At 41.9% G+C, this 4,841-nt stretch overlaps 1 non-coding gene across 1 annotated transcript; it reads right to left on the bottom strand.

Annotated features, from left to right (window-relative positions):
- Window positions 1-1,464: 1,464 nt before the first annotated feature.
- LOC140543457 (U1 spliceosomal RNA) lies at window positions 1,465-1,623 on the bottom strand. Its single transcript, XR_011978182.1, has one exon. It is a non-coding gene; the product is annotated as a U1 spliceosomal RNA (small nuclear RNA).
- Window positions 1,624-4,841: the final 3,218 nt, after the last annotated feature.

The raw sequence follows: 4,841 nt of genomic DNA, 5'->3' as shown, positions 1-4,841 counted from the left end.
ACGTCCACCCCATTCAAATGTGCTCATTCCATAGAGTGGACGTTATCAGGTGACAGTAGGCCCATTGAACTGGTTTGGTGGGTACCTACTGGGCCTACTAGGATTTTTAGCATGTTGTTGTCATTCATTCCAGCCGTTATTAGGGCCATTGTAATCATCTAAGAGGCACAAGCAGCCAACAGCGTCTAATAGAAGGTTCAGTATTCAATTCAAGGTATAAAGCCCCCCAGCATTGAGCTGTGGAGCAGCGGAACTGCATTCTCTGGAATGATAATTGGTGCTGCATCCATTACTTTTGGAATGAGTTGGGGAGTTGGGAATAAATTGGGGAGGTGATCATTAAATATCCTGACCTCTATAATGCTCTTGTCACTGAATGCAATCAAATCCTCACAACAATGCAATACGATTTCATAGAAAGCCTTCCTCCCTGGACAGTAGAGACAGTGACTCCAACAAAAGCTGGATAAACTCTTCTTAATAACCTTGATTTCAGAAGAAATAATGAATGAGAAGGTGTCCCAATACTTTTGTCCATACAGTATGTCTGCCTATTCCATACAGTATATACTGCCATGCTGATCATGCTGGGTTGGTGGGTACCTACTGTGCCGACTAGAAGGCTCAGTATGTTGTCGTTATTAGGGTCATTACATACGTCCAAGTGGCACAAAGAGCCATCAGCATCTATTAGAAGGTTCAGTAATCGAATCCAGTGTCATGGGGGAAAAAATTGGTTGTGTGATGTCACAACCATAAATACATTTAGTCAATTAACCACATATTAAATATTCAAACTGAAATGACTGCCTCCAGCAGTCCAGAGGCTCATTCGTGTTAAAGTGATAAATAGTGTTGTTACAGCAGGCAGTCTGTAGCACTTTTTGAGCTAGAAGATTTGGAGGACAATGATCAAATGTTCCTGCGGTCAGGAAGCAAATCTACCACTACGGCTTTCGAAAGAATCCAGGCTTCCGAACAGAAGTGGCAGAAGTTTTCAGAATTTTTTTCCAACATCCCGAGGATTTCGGTCCAAACTAAAAGCAACACTATGTGACACTATGTGCACCTTTACCTTTACCTTATTTTTACCTTGTATGTAACTTAAAAAGGATAGGAATGTGCTCACAACTGAGTAACGCTGCATAACCCGAGTCATATTTGAGTACAATCCTGTAGTATTGCTCTACCGCCTCAGTCCACATGCTTCTTTACCTTCACTGTCCAGAAATGCATGTCATTTAGTGGTGGTAAAAAGTGCAATTTACATTTCCTGACTGTAGGGGGAGCAAGAAACACCAATTCTCACATAATACTGCTTAAACTGTCTGTTCTGTTCACATATTCAATCTGAATGCAGAGCAACTAATCAAAACAGAGGTCATTTAACCACAACATCCATAATATAGGATAAGATCAACTCTTTATTTATCCCGAAGGAAATTAACGAAAAAACAGGGTAGAGTGGGAACTCCAGTAGTCCCCCACTACCAAAAATTGTGCAGTCGAGATTCCCACATTTGGGGAGATTGCAGGGGTCAGCTTGACCGGAGTCCAATAGCTGAGCCTCACCCTGGGTGAACCAACCTACCCATCTTGGTATCTCCCCTACCAGGTAAGTATTAAATGGAGAGCCAATTGTAAAATTGGTCGAACTGCTTAAAAATGAACCTTTTCATGAATTGAAAATTTAAGTGACTTTGCTGCAGCACTCGCAATAATCTCATGCATCACATAGTAATGCTGAATGACATCATTTTGAACAACTCAGTCAGTTTACAGTGAAATAAAACAGAAGATTTATAGAATAATTGAAAATGAGAACTTCCCGCTGGTAGTCTTTTATTTTATCAGCCACACAAGCCATGACAATAAACAAACCTGAGTTTCCTGAAGCTAATGCTTCTACAACCAGTTGCTAGCCAGCTAATGGTAACGGTAACAGCTGCCTAAATGGCTGCTGGTGCCTGTGTTTTTTCTTCTCCATTAGTCTACTGTTATTGTGATCCAAATAGCTAAATTGTTTATTTCCTTTGCTTCTAATGACCCTAATTTTAAACTGAGTACATATTGCTGTGGGATCCAAAGGATGAGAATTTTAACAGAAGAAGGAGAAACTGTGATACTTAATGAACTTGCAGCGCTGGACATCGAAGTCCAGTGCACTGACCGCTGAAACATTCATTTTAAAAGGTTTAGAAGAACAGATTAGTCAAATATATAATAAAGAACCACAGAGAGACAGACAGACAGACAGATAGATAGATAGATAGACAGACAGACACATTAGCAAACATGTATGTATTAATGTACATTAATATACTGCAGCTGCATAGTTTGAGAGGTATTTCTGCTCTAACATATACAACCTGCCACAGTCCTACAGCCTAGGCCTACTTATACCCCCCCAGCCACAACATCGTACCTATGGTGGATACCTGTGTGTCCCCCCTGTCCTCTTTTTTGATAAAAACAAAAACATTAACAGTAGCCTTTGAAAGCAAATTTAGAATATGGGCCCTATTGTGGCCTGAAATCCAAGCAACCTTCATCACGTCTCGCATTTGCACATGTAAACAGGGCTTGAATCGAAGCATAGTGAATTATCGTTAAATATAATGTCCTACTACTTTGCCTGGAGACATCTTTTTAAATGAGAAGGTTTTTTTATTAATTGTAGGTCTGAAGCAGCCTTCGCTCTATCTTTAGGGAGATGTGAGATGCTGGCTTCACTGCAAGCTGCAAACATCTGCTGGGGTGTTATGAGCTAATGACTACACTTTAGGTTCATCAGCCAATTTGTGCTTTAGCGCAGTTACTGATAGTTGGATGTACTGGAGTGAATCCAATCAAATTAGCTAGAAAATGATGGTCTAGCACATTGTGGGTCTGTGTTGCTTGTGATTTTTTTGACACGTTTGTTGCCGTAGCAGCTGCTCCCAGAAAAGTCTGCCTCTCAAGGTCTTCATTTTATTCCATATGTATAAATTCCATTTACTGACCATGAAAAGTCTGGAAACGCAGTCGACGTCACTCATGAATGTGCAGCGGATTCACTCAGCCTTGAATGCATGCGTAATATACTGCAAGCGTAGTTGGCTGGATGAGTAGGAGCAGCTTCGCAAGCAAACATAATGTGCAGATGTCGCCAGCACACACACACGTGGGTGAGAGGGTGGGCATGGTAGAGGTGGTTTACAGGTGACCCTTTGCCACTTGATGTCCGTATTGCCCGTATAGAGAGACGACTTTTCCAATGCATCCTTGGCATTTTTTGTGAAAGTGTAGTTCAGCTGCTTAGCCTGCTTAGCCAGATCAGCCAAGGAATGCATATTTATGCGTGTGTGTGTGTGTGTGTGTGTGTGTGTGTGTGTTTGTGTGACTGTGCAATTGTGTGTGCACTCATGCATATGTGCATTCAATTAGAATTCATAATTAATCTAATTACAGCAATTAAAACAGAGTTTGATTAGCTGTCCTGGAGTTTGATTTTGCAGTCTCATAGACGCCTTGGGCATGTGTATATTTATGCATGTGCATTTAAACTGCAGCACAGGCTGTGGCCGTAGAGTCAAATGGTTGTGCTCTCGCACCAGCCCAAGGTCACCACTTGACCCCATTTGGTCCCGTTCTCACGCAGAAGCAAGAGCAGCCAGATCCTGGCCTGAGGGATCCCTGCTTGTGCTCGTTACAACAGTTTATTGCACTAGCCTCTGTTCCTCTGGCTCTCCCTCTCGGTCTGTCTATCCATCTGTGCACATGCCCAGTGGAGATGGTCATTAAGGACAGGGCAGCGTCCAGTTCATAGATGGCTGCTGTCTCAAGACATTGTGCCGGTAGAGCCCCTCAGTCTGCCAGAAGCGAAAGGCAGCTTGCAGCTCCTGTGTTGTTTTCTAATGAGGTTTGAGCAGGACTGTTTGGGCCAGCCTAGATTGGGCCAGCATGCTTGATTAAGTTCCTGGATAGGGAGGTTACATATGCATCATGCACGCATTTAGAAATTGAACACGTTTCTTTGCGCAGTCATGTCAACGAACAGCTTCAAAGAGTGGATTCCTTGATGATACACCAAAGAAACTGCTCAAGTCTTGCCTCCTTGCTTTCACCACACTCCACTGTGGAATAAAGCTGAGGTGCAAAGGCAGCATAAAGAGTCTTTGCTTTTCAGGTTCAGAGAACTGTATTTATTTCCACCCTGACAGCAGTATAGATGTGGCATGAAGCTAGGCCACATGCAGCACTTATTAGTGATTCACATGTTGCATGAACCTCATAGAATCTCATCTCTGTGGATGCATGCCCAAACACATCTCTCAAACCACTCAGACCACATGCAGATCATCATCTGCTTGGTACAGATAAATTGATGTGGTTTGAAACATGATATGACTTATTTTAGTCTAGAAACACAAACCTCTCAGCTGAGTGGAGCAGCAGCTATTTTCAGTACTTAGTTCCAATTTTAACGGAAATTCCTCTATCCAGGTTTTGCTAAAAATATATAACAAAAAATTTATGATGCTTTTCAATAGTTTTGTAAGCGAATACAATGCAATTTGAGCATGCATTTACCAAGATGAGATTGATGACAGTATTAGACCAGTGTTTGTTAGCAAAGTTAGCCTAGCATCTCCAGATATACACAAAAAAAAACACATATACTGGATCTGGAAAAAGTTATATATTGGCTATCAGTGATTTAAAGCATGTTTTAGAAACAGTCATTTGACCTACCTGAAGTTGGTCTCTCCCCCATTCATAGAGATCTAAGCCTGGTTCTTTCTGACTGGAAATTGCGAACATGCAAAGATGGACGCAGAGTGAACAGTCTGTCCTGCAAG

The sequence above is a fragment of the Salminus brasiliensis genome, chromosome 21 (genome assembly GCF_030463535.1).
Source record: "Salminus brasiliensis chromosome 21, fSalBra1.hap2, whole genome shotgun sequence".
NCBI lineage: Eukaryota > Metazoa > Chordata > Actinopteri > Characiformes > Bryconidae > Salminus > Salminus brasiliensis.
The sequence above is the reverse complement of the archived record's forward strand: the minus strand, read 5'-3'. Positions and strand labels throughout refer to the sequence as shown.